This window comes from Pyrgilauda ruficollis, unplaced genomic scaffold, assembly GCF_017590135.1.
Source record: "Pyrgilauda ruficollis isolate IOZ18807 unplaced genomic scaffold, ASM1759013v1 scaffold49, whole genome shotgun sequence".
Lineage (NCBI taxonomy): Eukaryota > Metazoa > Chordata > Aves > Passeriformes > Passeridae > Pyrgilauda > Pyrgilauda ruficollis.
Window position 1 is genome coordinate 4,174,539 of NW_024526488.1, and position 23,318 is coordinate 4,197,856.

A 23,318-nucleotide genomic window follows, 5' to 3' on the forward strand; every position below is an offset into this window, starting at 1 on the left:
GCTCCGCTCCCCGCCGCACACCGCCCGGGAGCCGCAGCCGCCCGCGCCCGCCGCCCGCTCCGGCCCGGGGGAGCCGCTCGGAGCGCGGCTGCCGAGGTGAGCGCCCGGGGCCGGGACAGCGCGGGTCAGGGGTCGGGGGGAGCCCCTCCATCCTCCGCGGGGCCGCTCCCCCGCTCCTCTTTCCGTTGCCTTATTTCTCGTATCCCGACCCCCCTCGCCGCCGCCTCCGGGCGATGTTTTATTCATGGCCCGGCGGGCTTTGTGCGGAGCGGGCTCGCCGGGAGCGCCGGACCCGCGGCCGCGGCGGGGAAATGGCTGCGGGTGGGCGGCTCGGAGCGCCCCCGGGCCGGGGCCATCGCGGCCGGGGGCTCGGCTGCGGCTCCACGGCCGGGGCGGGAGCGAGCCCTGCGAGCCGCGCTCCGGCGGGTTCCGTACGTGCGGCTGAGTGTCGGTGTCTGTGTCTATTTACGTTCTTTTTCGATGTTCGGCGGCGGCGTATTGCAACACCGGCCGTTCGTGCGCCGGGCGGCACTTACACCATCACCGAGTTAACTGTAGATGTCAGGCTGTGCTTGCTCTGGGGTGATGTCAGATTGGTAATAACGCGCAGAAATGGGAATCCGGTGCGGGCAGAGCGCGATGGAGACGGCCCAGACCCAGCTGGCGCGGGCAGAGCCCCGCTCCCGGCGCAGGGCCTGCTGCGGGGGCAGTGCCCGGCGCGGGCGGAGCGTGGGGGCACCGCGATAATCACCAATTGTTTGTGGGTAGCTGCGGACCCGGAGGAGCGGATATTTATGCCTGGAGCAGAGATACTTGGCTGGTTTTGCCTTACAAAGGTATTCGGGCGTGTTTTCGTTAGAGTCGGCTGATGCCCGTCTTGTCTGCCAGTTGTGCCATAAGGCAACCTCCTCGGCTGTCATCGGTCCAGAGGAGAAATTCTGTTGTGTGCTGTGGAAAGCTGGCTGTGATCGATAGGCAGTGTAATGTTAGCTCCTGATACCGCCTCTGATTTCTCCCAAGCTGATCATGGACCAGTGAACTAAAGCTGAGAGATGCTGAAACACGTCCCTCACCTTATTCAGTTCCCCATTCGCCTGCCCTTCACTTTCCCTACGCCCTGGTTGGTTGGATTTCAGTGGAAAAATTCTGGTTCTGGGCCTTTTCAAAGAAATCCGTGTGTTTTGCTTTTGCTTGTCTGACTTGCTGTTTAATAATAGCTGTGAGGCTGAAGATCCCTGTGCCCAGGGGCTGGGGGGTATTTGCCCTTCGGTACAAGTGAAGTTAACCGATACTGCTTGATGCTGTTTAACCTTGTATTATCTTAGGTGTCATATGATGAGGCAGCTTGATTTGTTTAAGGCTTTGTGATGATGCAATGCAATAATAATTATAAATCTTCTCATTGTCTGAAGAATCTTTAAATACTACTCTGTCTTGGGAGGTACTTCATGTGTGTTTATTCCCAAGAGGCATGGGCATGGGTGAGCAGATGATATTAATCACGTTCATTTTGGGGTGGGAGCAGTTTGGCACAGGTGCTTTAAGTTGTAATTTATGGGTGTGATGTCATGTGCCAGATAAGCTTTCATAGGATCTGCCATGTAAATTACAGCCTTTGTTTATATACGTGCAATTTCATGTTTTGGAAATCCACGCTGTATGGTTTCCTCGCGAGCCTGCGCCCGAGCTGTGCCTGTGCTTCAGTTGCGCAGTGGAGCTCAGGGCTTGAGAACATTTTGCTTTGCCTTGTGCTCACAGCCTGCTCCAGGTGCAAATGTGCCCGTGGCACCTGCGTGCTGCGATCTGTGTGGTGGGTGGCTGCGAAAGCAGTGGTCAAGTGCTTGGTTTGTTTTCTTCTTTCTCCCTGAGCTGGTCTGTTTCGTTTTTGAGAAGAAGCGGGGTGCTGAAATGACTGATTTCAACTAATGTGTGCTGGAGAGAGCAGCTTGGTTATTTCAGGCTGCTGTGGTTTGTTATGCAATCAGATTAACAAAGGTTGAAATGATCATTCAGCTTTGGGTAAACACGATCTATAGAACAGCGTGGATTAGGGTAGCTGTTTACATCGGGCAGACCTGCTGCACTTGGCGTGTTGTAGATACTGGATGGAAACACAATGAGTGGACACAGTAATGTACTAAACAAATTTTTAGCAATCTCTTTGGGATTATGATATACTTACTATCGATTGCCTGTGCTCCAGGAGCTTCTGCAGCGCCTTAGGTGCTGCCTGCACGCATGGCAAAGTTACTTTCGGCTTCATTTAGTTGACAGCCCAAGGCCTCGTGGAAAGTCTTTGTGCACAGCCACTGGTGCCTGGGGTGCTGTGCGGGCTCTGGGTCAAGCAAGATGACTGATGCTCAACTGGAAGCTTCCTGAATTAAACAAAAACTACAATTCCAGCCGCGTTTGCTGAAGCTGGCAGCCCCTCATTATTATTAGTTGGCTGTTTCTTGTCGCTGTTGTGGAGGTGGCGTTGCTGCAGGAGAGGTTCTCAGGGCTTGTCTCCCTGAATCTGCTCAGCGAGCAGGTGATGGCACACGGGCAGACGCTGGCGCAGGCATCGCCACCGGGCTGGAGGTGACAGGAGCCGAGAGGGGAAGGGACAGGCTGGGATGTGGGGAAGTGTCCGGAGCGTGGGGAGGAGAGGGAGGTGTTGGTCAGCGTGGCCCTCTCCATAGGTGTGTGCAGGCCTCGCTGGGACCCCCGTCTGCAGCTGGGCTCCCTGGGCTCTGCTGCTCCAGGAGGGCAACTGGTTCTGAAAGTACAGGATGTGATGGTGTCAGTGTTTGGGGGAAAGGAGGAGTAAGCAGCTCCTGCAGTCGGTTTTCCAGAGGCCTTGTGTTGGTGTGGAGCCTGAGCCTTCCAATCTTCCCCTCATTCAGGGAAAGGGAAGGGACCCTGGAGGGTGCTGCTTTTCCATCCTCTAGCAGGGGATGGAACAGGGCTACATTTTGAAAACATGCTCAAAAATACTCTGGAAAGAGTTTATTATTATTGTTATTATTTATTTCCTTGCTGGCTGTGTTTAATTCTATATAAGCAGGTATGTAATTGCAAAGGGATTTCACAGGCACTTGCAAATGTCTATCACTGTGCTACTGACTACTCTGTGTGCTGTATAACATTTGCAATAAATGTACACAAGCACATTTTGGGTACACTGGAATCTAAAGAGGTACTTCAGGGAATAGGTAATATTATTAAGGCTGTGTTGTAGGATGTTCAGAGCAGGCAGTGTTGAATGTGATATGCAGTCAGTCATGTTAAGACTATTTCTTTTACTGGTATGAGTTTACTTCAGCTCTGATTTATTAACAGGTTGCTCTCTTGTCAGCTTCAATCTTGTGAATGAAGTAAGAGCAGTTACTCTGTGTCAGACTAGAGGTCTGTCTTGCTTGGTAGCTCTTCTGACAGGACCACTCCCAGGTGCACAGAAAAACTGGAACAGTGAAGTTCTCCTCCTGGTAAACCCGTGTAGCAGTCACCACTCTAGGAGACCTTTGGGCTGGCAGCTCCAGGGAGGAATTAAACTGTGTTTAATAGCTGCTGATGGATTGTCTTCTCTACAAGAATGTCTTAATTAGTTTTGAGAAACTTCATGGCATTAGTGTTCACAACCTCCTGTGCTGGTTAACTTCTGGTATAATTGTCTGGTTTGAAAAGGATTTTATATTTTCATTTTACAGTTTTCCATTTGAAGTCCTTGTGATGATTTTATCTGGATTCTAGAAGAATCGATTTCTTTTTAGATTTTCACACAGAAATTAACTGTATGTGGGGATGCTAAGTGATCTTAGAAGGTGGGTGAGGATAACTGCTTTATATTTGCAGTGAGGTATAATCCCAGCCCTGTTTGCAGTCACATTTCATGCATAGGTACCATTATGGCTGTCATATTTAGGTGACTGCATGCAAAAAAAAGTTCAAATACAAGAAGTGATTTCTGCAGCTGTGCATCCTTGACATAGATTGGGGTGAGTCTTGGCTCAGAAATGCTCAGATGACAAAAGAGTTGCTGCAAGCCAAGGCGCAACTTCAGCAACATTGTTGGAAGATTTACCAAAGTAAATCTTAGCAAGGGATCTGGTGCAACATTTTAGGGCATGCATAAGAATGCAGAGAACGGAATTTTAAAGTTGTATTTAAGAGCTTGAAGTTAAGTAATACAGATTCCAGTAAGTGCTGCATGAGGCAGAAAAAGCAGTAACTCAGTCCCTGAAATGTTCTATAGGTTGGCTTCCACCATGCCATCCTCAACAATTTCAAGAATAGATGGGTGGTAACAAAGTTGTGGTTTAAATTCCACTTTTTCTTTGTGTGGCAGGGAGGCAGGATCCTTTGGCTGTGAATTGACCTACAGCATTTATTTTTGTGCTGGTGGTTCAGGAGTCTGTCTGGGTTCCAGGAGCCCTCTGGGTCACAGACTTCTGGATGCTGGTGGTAAAGTTGTGTTTGCTTTATTAAAAGAAGCTCTTCAAAGGTTGGTAATTTATTATCAGAATCATACAAAGGGTATCCTGAGCTGGAAGGGACCCATCAGGATCACGGAGTCCAACCCTGTCCCTGCAGAGATACCCCACCAGTCCCACCCTGTGCATCCCTGGGAGCATTATTCAAACTCTCCTGGAGCTCTGGCAGCCTTGGGGCCATGCCCATTCCTTGGGAAGCCTGGGCAGTGCCCTTATTGTGGTGGCTTCTGAAATCCTGTTGATAAAAATGGGTAGAATTTTCATGTTTCTAAAGCAAATAGAGGTTCTTGATCTTGTAATTTCTACTACTTTTCCACCCTAAAGCCTGTAAACTTATGATTAAAGTGGGTGGAATTTCAGCCTGATGGTTTACGGGTGGGATAATAGTAGAGACTGACCAGGCAAACGTTTTGTTTCAAAAATAGAGATGCTTATATAATGATGCTATACACAACAACAGGATATGGATATGGATAACATCTCTGGAGCAGTGTTAATCCAATAGCATCCCTTGCCTGCATGTCTGCTGTTGCTTGCTTCAGAGGAAGGTAATTCTGGAGTGAAGAGATGCCAGTGCCAAGTGATTCACCTGCAGTATTGATCCAGTCCTGAGCAGACTTCAAGGCAGGGTTCTGGGTTAGAAGTTTGGAGAAACAGGTTTTTAAACCATTGTGAGTTCCTAATTTGTTACCTGAATGAGAGAAAACGGTTCTTCCTCTTTTTTTGGTGGAGCCCTGTCTGTCTCTGTGTTTTGAGTTGTTTACAGAGATTCATGTCTTAGTGTGTGGTATTTGCTTAGGAAATCTGAGGCCCTGTTTTGGAGAATAAAAAAACAAACTAGTGAACATGTTCTGGAAGCATCAGGGTGGGCTTAGAGGCCTTCCTCTTGCTATGAAAGTGGCCTCCGTTTCTTCTCCTTCTGTCTCTCTATCTCTAAGAGAAAAGCACAGGCTTTATCTGTCAAGTTTGGGAAAAGATAAAGAGCAAGTTCACTTGAAGTATGTATTTAATAGGGAAGAATTCCCAGGATCTATATATACAGGTGGGCATTTTCCCAAAAGTATGTTAGGTGTTGAGGCCATAAAAATGTTGCTGCTAACCAAAATTCTAGCCCTGAATGTATCTATAAATACCATAGCCTCACCCCTTTGGCTCTGTGAAATTATATGTAGCTGGAATAATTTCATACATCAGGACATAAAAGGACCTTGGTGAACTTGTGCTTTTATAATAAACAAGGAAAAGTTCATCTAGGTTGCCCAGTTTAGTCACACAAAGTCAGCTCTTTACTTGGGGAGGGGGAGGTACTTACCTCTTAGACTTTCCTCCTTAGGATTTTTATCTCATCCTGTCCCAAGATTTTATTAATAAAAGCAAAACAACTTTAATGTTTGTGCATTTAGACAGACAGAGCTCTGCGTTTTGGAGTCATGGCTAATTAGATTTGTGGAGCCTGTGCAATTTTGGATATTGGACAGGGAGGTTGTTTTTGCAGGAAGACATGGAGGAAGGAGCGTGTTGCTCGTGTTCCCTTTCTTGCAGTGGCAGCAGCATTTTCCATGCCCTGTGCATGTTCATGATGTTGGTGTGCTGTTCCTGGGGAGCCAGGCTTGCTGAATTTCACCTTTGTGTTTGGAGAATTCCTTTTAAATTGCTATTCAGTAAAGCTCTGAGTAGCAGACACTTGCACTTCTCCAGTGGAAAACAGTCTGAGGGAAGAATCGGCTGGTAAACCAAAACAAATGCTGTCTTTCTAAGGGCTGGTAATGGGCTGTAAGCCCATTCTGCTTCAACGTTGAGCGATGACTAAGATGTTTCTCTGTTCTGGCAATATCCACTTTGGATCCTGCTGCTTCATTTCATCCACAGGCCTGCTCTCCCCAGCTGCATCCTGAAGGGAGCACAGCTGACGTGCAGTAATGCACTGGCAGGCTGACTGCAGTAAATGCACTGACAGAGAGTGCAGGAGCTGCTCTTTTGTTAGCGATGGCTGTGCCTGGCTCCAGGGCCTGGGCTGGGCTGTTTCAGCCTGTGGTTTGGGCTGCTGAGCGTGGCCAGCCATGTGATGCTGAAGGACAGGCTGCTGCTCCTCTGCTCCCAGTGCAGCCGTGCCTCCTCTGTGCGTGCAGGAGTTGTGGTCTGATGGATGCCCAGGGGCTCAGCTGTCCCTTCTGAGCCTTTCTTTTTGCAGGAATCTGAAGCTGCTGAATAGGCAGACTGAATCCAGGGGAGCAGATCTGGCTCTACCCTTCATCTGCCACAGAAATGTGGAGAGGAGAAACTCCTGTGAGTACTTCAGGGAATTGCTTGATTGGTGGGTGAAAGGAAAACCAGCCAGGGTTTTCTAATCCCATCTCTATTCTTTTTACCACTCGAAGGCCTAATGGATATAATTGTTTTTTCTTATGATGTATGTTTTTAAATTACTCCCTAGTTTTTAGGTGTGGGAGTCTATCAGCCAGGGCTGCTGAAATTAAAATCCAAACCTCGTGATGAACAAGCTCCTGAGATGATCTCTGTTTAATAGTAAGAGGGAGCTGTATTCTTTCTGCTCTGGTTGTTGGATAAGGTGTATCTTTGAGATTAAGAAGTCCTGGTGCTCATGGGAGGAGGGGAGTGCTTCTTTCTTTTGTCTCCAGCATTGCAGCAGAGATGCTAATTAAGTACCAAACAAATTGGATTTGGGCAAGTTGGCCTTTGCTATGGCAGTGAAAATGTTTTGTTTGGGAGAGCTGCGCAAACTACACCCGCAGGCGTTCACGCAGAGATAAATCAGCCCCTGGCTGCTCCAAATCTTCTGCTTCAGTCCACAGAAACATGCCAGAGGAGCTTTGGGGATGGCAGGAGTCAGTGAGCATGTTCTGGAGCAGATTGCACAGGGCACAGCCCTGAGCAAAGACGTCACAGCGAGGAGTGGCTGTGATGCCAGCGCAGAGAGGCTCTGTCAGCGGGACAGGACGGTGGGTGAGCAGCTCCAAATGTGGGGCTGCTCTGCTGCCCTTCCCCAGCAACAGGGCTCTGAGCTGGCTTCTCCTGTAGCTACCGTTCTGTGCTGTGTTCTGAAAAATCAGACCTTAAAACGTGGAATAAGGGATGTCAGGCTTAGTAGCAACGTTGAGGAGAACAAGAAACGCTCAGCCTTGTGAAGCTGCATTTAGCTGTACACTTATTTGGGGATTTTTTACAAGCATAATGGAAAATTATGCACTCGACTCTTCTCACAGTTGCCGTGGGATTCAGGGGACCTAATTTCCCTAAGACTATGAAAATCCCAGGCTTTGCTATGTAATGTTTGTTTGCCTTTACACTTCAATGTTAGTCTCTGAGCCTTCTTTCATCCACAGCAAATGCTTGGGTGCTGCAACTGAAATAATTTGAAAACCAATGATTTGAGAGAAAAAGAGCTGGAGCTTCTTAGATGTCTGGGGACTGGATGAAGTAAGGATTAATCTGGCATTAAGGCAGAAATTTGTGAGAGAAGCGTGGTCAAGTGACTGGCTGGAGAGAGGGGGGATTCATGAAGTCAAAGTCACTTCTTCATCCAAAGGGGGATCAGGCTGATAGATTTCTGACAGGGTGTTTTGCCTGGCCTTTCCCACAGACTCTGGGTAGCTGTCACATACTTTGTCTGCAATTGCTTGGCATTCTGAGAGATCATGCCTTAAAAAAAGACTCTCATGGTGAGCAGCTTTCCAGAAGGTCATTGGAAATTTAATGCGACAGTGTAATGAGGTTTGCGAGTTACCTGTAACGCAAATAACAGTGCTGACGAGTTGCTTTTCAATTATTAATTCTTGTACAGTAAGCTGTGGCCATTAGGATGGGTTGTCTATGCAAAGTGGTTCCATAAAATGCAAATTATTAGCTTCTATGTGGGTCAAAAAACATTGCATACTTGGTGTAACTTGTTGTTAAATAGACTCCTTTGCTAAGCAAATAATTTAAGCACTGGTTACTCTCAGCATTGTCAAAAACATACATGAGTTCTTGCTGAGTGTAAATAAAAGGGTTTCAGCTTTGAATGATGACTGCAAGATTTGGCTTAAAAGCTATTTTTGGGCCACGGGCACAGCCCAAAGCCGGGGGACGTATGTGGCTCTGCTCCTGGAATGGCGTCAGGATGGAGGATGACTAAGTCACCCCTGCAACTTCCTGCTTGCTCCAGAAAGGTGGTGATTTATGGCAGCTCTGTGTCAGCAGTAAATCGCTGTCCACCCGCGCTGATTCAGCCGCCCAGCTTAGCTGGAGTTAGGGCTGTGCCCCGGCTCCCTCCGGCTCCCTCCCGCCCAGCCGCTGCCAGGGTGGGAGCGGGACCATCGCCCTTCCTGCCCGTGTCCAGCGCCAGCCAGGCCCTGAGTGCTGTCCTGCAGATGTGGGACTGGGATGGCGTTCCTGCCCTGAGTGCTGTCCTGCAGATGTGGGACTGGGATGGCGTTCCTGCCCTGAGTGCTGTCCCCCTGCAGATGTGGGACTGGGATGGCGTTCCTGCCCTGAGTGTTGTCCTCCAGGGAGGACTGGCTGGGCGAAGCCTCGGGGCTTTGGCCTTCTAAAGGTGCTGAGGTTGAAGCAATAGCAAATGTGACAGAATCAGCACATAGTGGTGTTGCTGCTTGGGGAAAAATTGGTCCAAACCCTTCCAGGCTCTGCCTGGCTTTCCTTTGTAGGCAGAACTGGTTGGGCAGCAGCACAGGACTATCATCCAGTCCCCAGACATCTAAGAAGCTCCAGCCCGTTTTCTCTCAATCACTGGTTTTCAAACTATTTCAGTTGCAGCACCCAAGCATTTGCTGTGGATGAAAGAAGGCTCAGAGACTAACATTGAAGTGTAAAGGCAAACAAACATTACATAGCAAAGCCTGGGATTTTCATAGTCTTAGGGAAATTAGGTCCCCGGAATCCCACGGCAACTGTGAGAAGAGTCGAGTGCATAATTTTCCATTATGCTTGTAAAAAATCCCCAAATAAGTGTACAGCTAAATGCAGCTTCACAAGGCTGAGCGTTTCTTGTTCTCCTCAACCTTGTTAGTAAACCTGAGGTCCCACTGAAGGGGTTCATTAGGTGTACCATGTTTAGGGCTCCTGTTTTTCTGGGGTTTATAATGCCTTCAGTGGCTGAGGACAGATTTCTTCACTCCTGTTGTGATGAGTAAGACAAGTAGCTGTTTTAGTGCTGCCTTTTCCCTCCTGCCTGCCCTCCAAAAGAAGACCCAAGGTGCGAACCCCCACCAGTCTAAAGACCTGATTTTGAAATGAACCACTTCATTTCAGGTGCAGGAATGATCTGGCTGTGGTGGAGACTGATGGCAATGCCTCCTCTCTTCTCTTCCACCCTGTTCTCCCAAGAGCTGCTGCTATCCTGGGAAAGCACATGAAGAACCCACTTGCTCCTCGTCACAGCCCTTATCTCTTTAGTGGAATGTAAATAACCAGGATCATTGTTGTGTTCCTGTATGTTTTATGCCCTAAGCCAAATGCAGAAGAAACAACTCTTTTTCTGGAGCATTTTTGCATCATCCTGTGCTTTGAAAAGTCACAGTGTCAGCTGCTTCCAGAGGTGTCTCTGGCCAAGCAGGAGGCAAGTTTTGTTGCTGTCCTGGTCAGAGGCAGAGGTGGGAGGGAAGATCCCAGGTGAATTAAACATGCCACAGGGATAAGGAAATTATCCCCCAAAAGCTTTCCTAGCATGTGGGGTCAGCTCTGCTTTTGATCTTGGTTGTGACTGAATATCCTCAGGAATAAAGCTGCAAGTAAGAGTGGAGGCAGCTCTGAAGACTTCTGGATTTCTGTTTCATGGTTGCTGCCTGGTGGATGGCACTGTCTGGTTTGCTGATGGATTCTTTTAATTGGTAAATTGGTGACCTCTCTGCTTTCTTAAGTGTTCAATTTCCCATTCTTCTTTTCCTTGTCTAAAATTTTCCATTCCTTACCTGCTACCATCTCCCCTGACATGTCATGAAGATGCCAGAATTTTTGTGCTGAAATGGTTTTATTGCTTTCAAAATAAGTGTGACTGGGTGCAAAAATGAAAGTAGCATGTGAGCTTCAGCCTGCTGCTTCAGTGCTGGTGAAATCAAACTCTGTGAGCTGTATCCATATCCATCCATCCATATTGATCCATATCCATAAGGTTTTGTCCAAGTAGAGACTAAACTGTGGTGCTGACTGTGCTGACCAGTGTTGAGGGAGAAGAACCCCAGCACTGGAGGAGTGCAGGGACTTTTCAGTATCATCAAACTGCAGGACTGGTTTTGGGCCTTGATTTAAATGTCAGAGGAGTGATGGAAAGCAGAAGATGGGAGTGACTTTGGCCCTTAAGGCAGAGTATGCCTGTTGGTGGTGAGGGTTGGAAGCTGTCTCCAGTCTCCTGTTCCTCATCCCCACCTGGTCATTAGCCACCAGGTTGAGTAGTTGAAGGATTTGAGGTGCTCTAGGACTAAGTTGAAAACTGATGGAAATTACAGTGGCTCAGGGGCAGTGCCTTAGACCTTCAGTTGTTTGTGATTACCTGGAAATGTAGGAATGCTGTGTCCATCTGTCTGTGGCAGTTCCTCTGGTTTCTCTCCTGTTTGCTGCTTTGTTTTAGGGAATACTAGGGGAAAAAGAGAACAAGCATGCACTGTTAAAACAGCTTCAAAGCCTGTGATAAGGAGGAGAAAATGTATGTACTTCCAGATATTGCTGGAATAGGAAAAAAATGACATGGGGTAGGGAATGGTGTACTGGGATGGGAACTGTGAGACAACAGCTCTTTTTCCCAGGGAACTGTGGAGCTGCTGTGATGGGAGTTGCCCAGCCAGTCTCTCCGCAGCCACAACAGTGTCTTTGTGGTAAGGCTCTGAGCTTGTTCTGTGCTTTGCTATCACAAAAATAAAAACTGGTTCTTTTTCTTGCTTTTGAAGTGTTTTTGTTTGTTTTTTTTTTTTAATTCAGAGTGAAATCTGGATTATTTTTCAAAATCATTTGATCAGCTTGAACCTCAGTATCTTAATTCTGTTCTCATAAGAGATTTGCTTGTCAAATACTATTTTAAAGTTCAGAATTATGACAGAGAGTGTTTCCTCTTGCTGTGTATGACAAGTACTAATGCTCAGAGTGCAGTCCTGGGGCTGGGGTGTGCGTGCCTATTTCCTGATGTTTTTTGAAGCTTCCCCTTCCTCCGCAGGGCGAAGGCAGTGCTGATGGATGCAGGGTTGCATTGCTAATAACTGTAAACAGCAATTCTGACTCATTGGCCACGGAAGACAGAAGTACAGTCATATATTGTGGCTATGTTAATTTGTTTACAAATAGGAAAATTTGTATAGATGAGGTTCAGCACATGTCTTTCTGGTTGCCCTCTTAGAAGGTGTATGGCTCCCCTGCGTATCTGGTGTTTGGTTGTCCCCCAGCTTCAGCTCCCACCACCTTTCTGCAGTCCCTACCTACCTCATACAGACTGGAGTCTTTAGGTACCTTGGGATTAGCATGCATTAAAAATTAAGGAAGAAAATGAAGGAAATTAAATCTAGGAAGAAGTTCAGAGTAATGGTTGGCCACCATGATGCCCAGCAAAGGAGGTTTCACAGATGCTCATAGCATGGCCTGGGTTGGAAGGCGCCTTGAAGGTTATATCATTCCAGTCCTTGGAATGGCAGGGACACCTTCCACTAGACCAGGCTGCTCCAAGCCTCATCCAGCTTGGCCTTGGGTATTTCATTTTGTGTGAGTCTTCATTTTGGGGTAAAGGCAGAGCCTGAGCATGTTGTGTTTGGGTTGTCACCATCCAGAGCTGGTGTCAGTAACCAGAAAAATGACATGGAGAGTGGGAGTGTAATGCTCATACATGTAATGAACAAGGAGGTGGCAAGGTGGAGCGCTGAGATGAATGTGAAGAGCTAAACAGCTGATGGCATGAGGCTGGAAACGTGAGCAGGAGGAACTGAGGCACGGCCTAGCAAAACCAGAAGGAGGCACTTGGTGTTGGAATGGAAATTCAACAGGTCACACGTGTGCTTTGCATTGCTGTCTCAAGGTGTGTGGTCAGGGGCAGAAATTATTAAATGCTTCTTTGTCCCATCCTTCATACGGCGTGTGTTATGAATAAAAACTTTCTGAGTGAGTGCTCAGGGCCAGAGCTGATTTCTGTGGGCTGCCATGGCTTTGTGCTGTTTTTCTTCATTGTGCACCCTTCTCTTGTAATGGGTGACATAGAGTTGGGCTGGATCCAGACAGAAAATTTATCACTTGGATCATGCTGAACAGCACCACTAGGTATGGGCAAGGCAGAAGAGGAAAGATTCAGTCAGGGTTTTTCTTCAATTCTGAAATACTAAAGATCAGCCAAAAAGCTTGAAAATATTCCAGTTGTGAACTGCAGTGATTCTGCTTAATGTGCTTTACTGATCTTCCTGTCATCTCTTCCACAGGGAAATGTTAATATTCCACTTAGGAGCAGTATTTCTTTTGATCTCTGGCTGCACCCCTTGTTTGTTCCCTAAACCTTCTCTCTTTCTACCACAAATCACTTAGATAACTGGTGTTACAGCAAAATAATCACCACTTGTGTTAGTTCCCTGATTCTCAGTGGTGCTGGTTTGTATTCTGGGATTTGATTGCAAGACAGACAAGCAGATAAGTAAGTAAAAGGCAAAGCAACAGGAAGAAAAAGGAACTCTGGTTAAAATCCATTTTTCTGTGGTACCTTAAATGCAGCTAATTGAGTGTGTGTTTTTTAGGGGAGAAGTGAGGGTACAGGTGAAATTTAATGGATGAGACTTCACTTGTTAAACTTGGGATGGGGTTGATAGAAGAAATCAGTCTCATTGTGGGCACACTGTTGGGAAAGAGGGAGCGCTAGCACTGTTGGAATACAGTGCTTTGTGATTCCAGTAGCTTTGCCTGGTTAAAGGCCCTGCTCTGTAGATGAGGCTTGTTGGTGTTTCTGTTTTATTTCCCCCCTCCCCGTGCTGTGTGGTGTTGCAGTGACCTGCAAAAGCCAGAGCAGCACCAATTTTCGTGCAGTTTCATGTTGCCACTTGTGCTGGCGCACGGGATGTTTGACAGGAGAGGTCCTGGCAGGACACCAGGGAACAAGAGCTGGCTTGTCAGCAGAGGTAATGGAGGGAAGGCACAGAGCGGGTGCAGCAGGGCCTCGTGTCCAGGACAGAGAGCTCCGGTGCTGGTTTTGGGCAGGGAGCCTCATGTGCGTGCTATCTGCAATGTCTAAGGCAACAAAAAGTTGTTCCATGGGGGTCTTCTTTATTGGCTTAAAATTTTAAGGTGTTTCTATAAAGCTCTTAAGAAATTCTTTGGTTAGTTTTGCTTCCAAGTCAAAAAGCTGTTCTTACGGAGTTTCCTCTCTCCAGCACTGGCACCATTTCCCATTTCCTCTTCTTAAATTTCCCCTCGCCACGTTACCAGTTGTGTTATGTTGGGGCAGGGAAACACCAGATGAGATCAGGTGTTGTTCTGGGAAGTGTAGTCGTGCCTTTCAGCAAGGAGGATGGTTTTCCAAAGCTCACAAGGTGTGGAAGAGGGAAGGAACAGGAAATGGACAGGAGAGCCCGACAGCTGTGATGGTCAGTCCATGCTGACTTGCTGCTTTGCACTTCCTACAACTTTAGTTACTCTTTGAGGAGAGAAGAGTTGCCCCTGTACTTGGGTTGGGGTAGGAGGGAGTGATGGTTACTACATGATGGTTTTTTGTATTCTACACCATCTCCCATGTATCTGCTTTTGGTTTCCCTTGGGTGCAGGGTGAAATGGATTTCATAGACTGGATGTAGTTGTTGGGAATAACTGGATTGTCAACTCACCTTTAAAGTCTTGGGGTGAGCTTGTGGGGTCTGTGTAGGATGGCTGGGGGATTGGGGGATTCCACTGAAGGCTTCCTAAAGAAGGAATTGCTTCTTTCTTTGTTTCTATACATCCCCAGCTGAGCTTTTTGGGATAACAACAGTTGGGAAAAGCAAAGGAATATAATGCAAGTTTGCCCTGAAATTTGAAAATTAAAAAGGCCTGTTTCTTCCATGGATATAGGAGCAGAGGGATGGAAAGGTGGAAGTTTCTTTTGCCTCTGCTGTGCTACTTGCCCTTTGCTTTCCTGTCTGTGAAATGATGTAAAAATGCCAACCAGCTCTGCTCAGCACAGGGGAATGAAGGTGTAAAGTGCATTCACAAAAAGGAGCAACTGTTCTGTTGGGTTTGGGGGGGAGGTTGCCTGTCTTTAATTTGTTTTACATTGTTTTCTCGTTTTCCTCTCCTTCGAGTGCTGAAGGAAGTGCTTGTATTCCTGCAGTCTCTGAGGAATGATGGATTATCATCTCTTGAGGGACTGACAGTTCAATCAAAGTGGTGAATTTTGAGCACACTGTGAGTGCACTTGTTCCTTGTGTGCTGTTACTCAGTGTCTGTGGTGTACAAATGTTTGCTAGTGACAAAACTCACTTTCATGTTTATAGACTTAATGATTTGTTTTGGTGAAACTCCCTTAATTTAGTCTCTTTGAAGCCAGTAGAAAAATTAATTTACTTTCAGAGTTGGTCACTTTTTTTTAAGATTGCATTTTTCCTCATCTTTTCTGCCTACTCAACTATGCACAGCCAATCAGAATGTTTTTAGTCCTACTATAATTTGTATGGTAAATAAGCAGTTTATTCTATTCTGCATCAGATTCCAGTATAAAATGACTGAAGTGATTGGGCAGTGACTCTAAGAACAAAGGGTTTGCCACGTCCAGTCTCCTGAAGTGCTTCTGTGCAGATGTGGGAGCAGGGATGGTAGGAATGCACCTGTTCCTCCAAAGGAACTCTAATAAAAGGTGCAAGTGTCCATAACTGAAGGCATATTTGTAAAAATGATAATAATAATCTATATTGTAGCTTTTAAGTACAATTTTAGAGTCATTAAAGTTTAAAAATATCAAGTCCTGCTGTTCCCCCAGCACTATCCCATGTCCCCAAGTGCCACATCTGCGTGTCTTGTGAATGCCCCCAGGGATGGTGACTCCATCCCTGCCCTGGGCAGCCTGTTCCAGGGCCTGACTGCCCTTTGAATGAAGACATTTTCCCTGATGTTCAATCCAGTATGCCCAATCTAAACCTTCCCTGGCACAGGTTGAGGCTATTCCCTCTTGTCCCATGCGTGTTCCTGGGAGCAGAGCCTGACCCCCCCAGCTGCCCCCTCCTGTCAGGGAGCCGTGCAGATCCCGGAGGTAATAAGGATAAATAAGAAAGTAACAGGGATAAATAAGAAGGTAATAGGGATGAATAAGTAGCAGGACACGTGCAGGGACAATGGGGCAGATTGCAGCATCGGGCAGCTGTCCAGGTAAGCGCCAGTGTCCCCTGATGACCCTGAGATTAGCGCTGGTGACAGACAGGGACATCACCTGTGATTCAGGGGTGGGTACCTTTTGCGTGTTCTGAGTTAATTAGCGATCTGTGTGCAGATTGGATTGGGTGGCAGTAATTACTGCCGTGCCTGTGCCCAGGGAGGGTGTACAGGTCTGTCGGGATTTCGGGAGGGCGGGTGGATGTCGTGCACGCAGACCATGGCAGCAGGAAGCTCTGGGTTTGGGTCCGGGTTTCTGCTGACTGCTTGGCACCAAAGCCTCGCTTACCCCTGCCTTTCACTCCCCCACTATTTTACAATGTGTTAATTGGCTTTAGCCAAAAGATGTTCCTGCTGAACTTGTTACAAGTGGAAGCCAATCTAAACCACATTGTAGCATTGTACATATTCCGGCAGTAGCAAACGTGCTGGGGCTTTGTCTGGAGGAGTGGAAATCTGTCCTGGCTGTGGGTTTGGTGTCAGCAGCCACCCTGCTCCCGGTGACTTTCATTCTCCTTTGTCAGCTTTGTGAGGAAGCAGACTTGAAGCAGCAGGAGAAGGTAAGTGGAGACTGAAATTAATATTAAGCACTTCTAGATTAATTTCACTGACAGATTCGCTGCTTGATTTCTGTGGGAGGAGCGTTTGCCAGAACCTTGCCAAATTATCCCAGAAAGGAGCTAGAGAATGTTAAGCAGAAACCTCGCAGCATTTCACAGGAGTTTATTCTGTTGTTTCAGTAGTGACTCATCTCCAGAATGATCCATCCTCTTCGCTATGTATTTGTGTGGGGGGGAAAAAACCCACTGACAAAGGTCTCAGAGCCATCTCAGAGCTATAGAAAATGCAGTGTCCTGTTCAATTAGTAGTTAAAGCATCTGAGTGTCTCAAGCCCTTAGGCAATTTTGAGAGTTATCCTGGCAAAACAAGATGTTTGCAGTCAGACCTGGTTCACTTTTTGTTAAACATCCTGAATTTTTAAAGAGTGTGGAATGAGACAGAAGTGGTAGGTATAGACAGAGGAAAAGGTGCTAGGTATGATTCTCTGAATGGACAGAATTGTTGTTTTGAAAACCTCAGGGATTGTTAGAACATCACTTTTTCCTTTCTGTACATCATGTTTTTGGCTAAATGACCTGAAGATTAAAGATCAGCATTCCAGTGTGTTTGTTAAATGCTTTGCTTCCTGAGGTTGCTGTTCAGAAAGCTGAGGGCTCTCGTCTCAATTTTTCATCCTGCCCCTGCTCAGCATCCTCAAAAGGCAGCAGTGAGTACAAAAACAGGAAAGGGGAATGATAAAGTGTGGGAATCAAGGGACTGCTGAGTTAGCAATGCCAGGAGGAAACAGCTCTAACGACAGCCTTGCTGCTGGTGAAAAATAAGTGGAGGTGAACTGAGTTAAAATACTTCTGAAAATGGGGTTCTCTTTCTTGTCATATTTTTCTGTGACTTCTAACAATTTTTAATGGAATAAAGTAGAAGGCACACCTGTTGTAGTGACTGGATGCTGGCATTAGTGTTTTAGCAAACACCTACACAGCATATATATGGACTAAATTATCTAAAGGGCTTGTTAGCATATCATCTGCATGCAGAAGAAAGTGATGGTGGTGATGCATGCTGCTTAGAAATCTTGTGAAGGATTCTAGCTCCTTCTTGCTTTCCTTTTTCCTTTCATTGTTTCTCCGCAATAAAAATGTCCACTGCATTTGAGGAGGACTTTTTCTCTCTGTCATCATTTTTTGTTTTGGAGGCCTTGAGACATTTTCCCCTATTTTATCATAGGGAAATTTTGTAAGGTATACAGCCAATGCTTTTGTGAAGTTCATAGAGCACATGAAATAATGGAGAGCAAAACCATCTGCCAGTGACAGTATTTGATCTACAGAACAAGCTGTTTCTGAGGGAAGTTGAGTAATGCTTGACTTGATGTTGTTTTGTTTTGCTTTGGTTTCTTGGCTTCCAAATCAGTGTTGAAAAATACCTGCCAACTGTAATTATTTTACTGGAAGTTTAATGCAAGGTCTAATTTTACTGGAAGCCTGGAGGAGAGGAGGAGACAGAGCTGGAGAATGGCATCTGATGTGGAGCAATGGTGATGTCAGGCATATTTAAGATAAGTGAATTTGCTGTTGATAAAATAAACACACAATGCTGCTTTTGGCCCAGTATGGGCCATGGAAGTACTTGTGGCAAGCTGGGCACCTCACTACTGGACCAAAAGTCTTTGCTGGTGCTTTTGGTTGTCTTTCACCAAACCCTCTTGGCATACGTGTAACTTTGAGCCCTCAAGCTTGCTGTGATTGAAGTATTTTTGTATGTTTGAAGTGCTTTGGCTGAAAAGAAAATCAGTACTATTCTGATTAGGAGATGGGAAGTATTAAATGGCTTAAAATACTAAATTTCTCATGGGATTCAGGTTTTATGTGAGGCTTTTTGGTACAACCCTGGTCATCCCTCTGGAGTTCTCTTCCCTATGTTCAGGGTGAGCTGCATTCATCTTGTGGGTCACTTACTTATTTGTTTGTTTATTGAGTGAAAGATCAAACCCCCTTTTCAGACCCCCAAATCTTTAATTTAACTTTACTTAGCAGGTTATGCAGTGTACCACTGATGTCTGGTTTTGCTGCCCATTACAGAAGCATGTGAGGAGTTTTAACTGCAGGAATGACACATTTCTGAAATTGGAGAGGTGATAAAGGATTGGTGGTTCAGATGTGCTTTGTGAGAAGTGTTTACAGAGCACAGGGAGCAGTTAACGTTGCCTTTTCATAATTTAGGCAAAGTGTTTGGGAAAAAAGCAGTGGGAAACTATTTTCATGTTGTTCTCAAAGGGAAAACAGAATCCATCCTGTGAGCATTGGGCAGGACAGTAACAGTGCTGGGCACAATGCAGTTTTGTAGCTCACTCTGAAAATGAAGAAGAATGAAGGGGAAGGATGTAGGGAAAGGGGATTTTCCTCCCTCACCCACTTTTTCTTCAGGGAAAAAACCCAGACCCATAGATTTTCTCAATTTACTCACTGAGAGTAAACTTTTAAAGGTGTTTATAAACCACAGGGTTTATGTGATTTGTCTGGTTAAGCAAATCAGCAGAATCTGCTTAGGCAAGGAGCCAGGAAGGGTATTGCTGCCTTTCTTTTAAATTTCAGGTAGAACCTTAAAATTAGAGGTTGCTACAAGTCCCTCCAGCGTGTTTCATATAATTTAATATTTACACACTGAAAGCTTGTCTAGACTCTTCCCAGTTGTGTTTATTATGTACAGCGTCAGTCACGGCGTGTCTCTCCTTGTCAGTTTGTGTGTATGAGATTCATCCTGGTCTATCTCCATCTCCCTTTTCCCCATAAAACTCCCCCCAGAAGGCTTACTCCCCTTTTCCCATAAAACTGCTCCTGTCAGGAGCCCAGCAGTGTCCTGAGCTTTGGTTCAGTCTGTGAGCATGGAGTGTTTTAGCTGGTGCTACAGGCTGGCTGCAGAGACCTCAGCTGACTGGATCTGCTTCTGGAAACCATCTGCCTGGTTTAACAGATTTTGGGGGAATGGGAGAAGAATCAGAAAAAGGTAATGCATGTGGGTTGAGATAAGAACGGTTTAATACTTGAATTAAGCAATAATGACATTATTAGTATTATTATTGTTGTTATTATAATGAGGAGGGAGATCATTGAAGAAGGGAGTACAGTCCAGACAGATGAGTGCTCACAGTGCAGTCCCTCAGCACCCACCCACTGCTGCCAGCCTGGCCAGCCCCTCCTGGCCAGCTGCCCCAGGTCCCACCCTGCCATGGCATCCCCTGGTGTGGAATGTCCTGTGCCCAGGGGGATCAGCTCTGCTGGCCATGCTCCATCCCAGCTCTGCTGCGGCTCCTCACTGGCAGAGTTCTGGACTTGGGGCGAGCTCTGCTCAGCAGCAGCTGAAGCATCAACAGCGTTCTCAGGCTGAATCCAAACCTCAGCACTGCACCAGCTACCAGGGAGAAAATGAACTCTCTCCCAGCCTCAGCCAGGACACCATCTTCTAAGCTGAGGCTGATTCATTGTGTTCACAGGCTGAGGGCTGATCTATTTTAATCTGGAACCCATTGCAATTATGTTTAGGTGTCTCTTTGCACGTATGTAAGATGGGAATTGTGGTACCCTCCATCTTCTGTGTGGTACCCAGCATATTCTGAAAACCTGGCCTGGTGGCTGGAATGAGCAGCATTTTATAGGGGCTGGATGATAATAGTGTTTATTGTTAAATCCAATTTGAGTTTTTTGTGTATATAGAAGTAAAATTAGTTTGAGTAGGACTTGCAAATTGTCTTCTGTGTGACCTTGTGCTAGTGTTTATCTTGTGTTTTATGCTTTAATCACAGGCTTTCTGGGGGAGTCTGCCCTTGCTCCATGTTTACAGTGTCCAGCACAGGGGATTCTTTCTCATGCTGCTCCCATGCACTGCAGAAGTTGAAGTAATAATGAGATTGCATGCAGCTCTCCTCCTCCTCCTCCACAAACTGCTTTAAATCGTTCAACTCCTCCTTTCTTATCTGCAGCCTTGTGAATTGTGCCTAGAATTGTTCTGAGCTTGTCACAGCTCCCTGCTGCCTGTTTGGTAACAAGGGACACTCTTTACTTACATAGTGGTAAACCCTTTCTGTTAAGCAGGAGCAGAAGCTGTTTGCTGTGTTCTGAGGAATTCAAGAAATCTTGAACAACAAACAGTTTTTCCTGTTTCTTTTCTAAATGCTGAAATATTTACTTCTTGTCTTAATCTTGCAGAGACATCCTTCACAGACCATGTGTTTAAAAAAGAAGCAAATCTGAAATTTGTAGACAAGAGATTAGAAAGTCAAATCCCAGTTTGGAAGGTAGATATATTTATTCTCTGAGTTCACGCTTGTTTACAGTAGATGCAGCATTTGGTTTTGTTTTGGGTTTTTTTTTTCCTATCCCTTGCTGCTTCTGGAAGTATTTTACATATTTAATTAACAGTTTCACATTTGAATTACTCCCCACCAAATTTTTGCTTCCCATTATCGTTCTCTTCTCTTCTGCTGTCATCTGAAATACTTCCTTTCAAGTACAACAATTGAGGGAATGCTGGAGCTCCTGTTTGTGCTGAGGTGCTGGATGCAGCCTTGAGAGCATTAAGGGCAGAAGAAGAGCACAGAGTTCCTTGTGAATAATTGTGAGTGTGAACAACTGTGTGAGTGCTGGTCCTCCTGGTGCTGCAGGCTGGAGCATCTTGTCCTGCACATCTGCAGAGAGCCTTGGCAAAGAGCTCCCCCCATTTTGGGTCTCACTCACCTGCCTGACAGAGCTTCTTATCTGTAGTATTGAAATGAAATCCCTTATTGCCAGTGCATTCCTGTTGTACAATGTACAAGAATTTGGGTTTTGTGAGTGGCTGAAAACGAAGCCTGAAACTGAGAACTATATATAAATAAAATATTTTTAAAAATAAAATTTATATATAAATTTATATATATATATAAATTTATATATAAAAATATAATTTATTTTCTCATTTAATGGAATTGTCTTCATTTATGTATAAAGAAAACACATGCATATAAAAGGGGAAGTTTTCATTGGCTTTTTGGGGCTGGAAGCCTACCAAAGCAGTGATAATTTCCCTTATTGACTTCTTTTCAATTGATTGGAAACAACACAATTTTTTTTCCCCTATGTCCATGTTGTGCTCTGTGAATGTTACATGACCTTTTCCTTCCTGACCCATGGTACAGCAGACATCTCTGTTGCTGGATGTTTTTCCCTGGTCTGTCCTGCCTTGCTGTGTCCCAGCCTTGGTGCAGTTTTCCTGGTCCTTGGTGCCTTTGAGGGTCCTGGTTCCAGCTGTGCAGTACAGGTAGTTTGTGGTAGCTATTCCTGTTTATACCAGGGTCAAGATGTTTGAAGCATGAATCCATGTTCCCAGCTAGTCTGGAATTGAGAATTCCCAGTGCAGAGTGATAAACGTGTCATTGTGACCTGGATGTGCATCTCTGCATCTTCACCTGGAGTCACAGTTCATGAAACTGGACTAATTTGTTTAAAAAAAAAAAACTTTAAAAATTATATATGCATATATATAAAGATCTTATATATAAACAAAATGTTTCCCCACCTCTCTGCAGAGAAGACATCTTCACAGTCATGGAAAATGTCTTGGCCAAAGCTGTCTTGTGTTTCTAGAGTAAAATTCCTGCTGAGGATGCAGAAAGCTTCCTCTAATCCAGATCATCAGGATTCTGGATTGTTATTGTTATTTATCAGCAGGAGTACCCTGCAATAGAATCCTTCTGTAGATTTTAAGTTCATAAAAGGCAAGCCATAGAGTTGAGACTGGTGGCGTTTTCTCCTCCCTTGGATTTTAATGTTGCTGAATGATAATGGTATCCATTTTGAAACCTGCTTTTGCAGCCTGCAGCCAATTTTTTTCATTGAATTTCATGCAGGTTGACTACATATAAATGCAATATTGTTATTAATGATATGAGTGGTGTCCTAAATACCTTCATACATGGTGTTTGCACGTTAACAATGGTTAACCTTCATTTCAGAGGTCTGATGTTTCTCCAGCAAGAAGATAATTGAATAGCACAGGAACATGCTCCTGCTAAACACTGAAGGATGCCCTGTTGTAAGAGAAACTCGAGTGCATGTTAAACAACTGTAGGCTGATTTATTTTGTAATTTAATAGAGGAGCTCATTTGAATGTTTTCCTGAGGGAATGCCACTTCAGTGAGCGTGTTGGTTGACTTGTAAGTACTAAACCACTTGCATCAGAAGGGAAGCCCTGTGGGATGTCTTGTTGAGAGGGGATGTTGAATAGGGTGAGTACTTGAATTTTTGGATATAGATTTGCTGTCGCACTGAAGTTTTGGATGAGGCAGAAAACGAAGGTAATCCTTGGTTTAGGCCAAAGCCGCTCTGCTGTAGCCCCTTTAGGCACTGGGAAGCACCTTTTCCCCAGAACTTTTTCTTCTTTTCTTGCTTTTGCTTCTCTGAACATTTGGGATACAGGAAATACTGAACACCAAAATGTTTTTTTTCTTTTTTTAAAGCAAGTTACAAAGTCATTAGCATTTTGCCCCTGTCCTTTGTTCCCCAAACCCCTTTTCTACTGGCAGTGGGCACCTCTGGCTTGTGTCTGGAATCCAAATGCTGCCAGCTCCTACCCCAGATTTGAAGGTGGCTCCAGGAATCTGAGAAGATGTTAAATTTGCTATTTCAATTATCATTGTCTGCACAGAGCTTTTATTCTCTAGTCTGTCTAGCTGCTTACTTGTTAAATGCTTACTTTTTACAACTTGAACACCTCTGGCTCTGCAGTTGAAGTTAAGGCTGTTTGGTAAAGGAGGGGGGAGTCTGTTTTGGTTTGGCTTTTTTCCTGAAATACAAATTATTTTAAAAAGTAGATAATGTACTGAAAAGTGCTTGTACGCCTCATGTACAATTTTATCTGTATATAGGGCAGGTTAGTAATCTTTGCAGAATAACAGCTTACTACCTCAGCTCTGAAATCATTGTTATTTCCTGTAAAAGTGC

General features: G+C 45.4%; 1 protein-coding gene across 2 annotated transcripts in view; it reads left to right on the plus strand.

Moving 5' to 3' along the window:
- Positions 1–13: 13 nt before the first annotated feature.
- The window catches only part of CUNH1orf21 (chromosome unknown C1orf21 homolog), a 105,293-nt gene continuing 81,988 nt past the window's right edge, over positions 14–23,318 (plus strand). The window contains exon 1 of one of the 2 annotated variants that reach the window (XM_041479518.1): positions 14–96. The gene's annotated coding sequence lies outside the window, so the exon portion shown is untranslated. Of the gene's footprint in view, positions 97–676; positions 837–23,318 lie in introns of those variants that run through there. The other variant, XM_041479517.1, reaches the window with a different exon arrangement.